Raw genomic sequence first — 271 nt, forward strand, 5'->3', positions numbered from 1 at the left:
TACTTTTTCACCCGACTCTTCTCAGTTTACTAGAAAGATAAACTACTCAAAATGAAACATTCTCAAGATGAGTTACAGAGATCATTCCTAAAGTGTGGGTCATTTAAGTTGCTTTAAAATTTTCTAAGTTGGGGGTTTCTAGGTTCCAAAGCCCATCTGTAGGCAATTGGATATCCCCCCACAGAAGGGTTATGAGGAAGGGATGATTCCCCTAAGGTACAGTACAGCATCTACAAAATACACATCATTCCTCTAGGTCCTGAATGCTTCC

This window comes from Echinops telfairi, unplaced genomic scaffold, assembly GCF_000313985.2.
Source record: "Echinops telfairi isolate 266 unplaced genomic scaffold, ASM31398v2 ScPeMD7_7469;HRSCAF=8507_1, whole genome shotgun sequence".
NCBI lineage: Eukaryota > Metazoa > Chordata > Mammalia > Afrosoricida > Tenrecidae > Echinops > Echinops telfairi.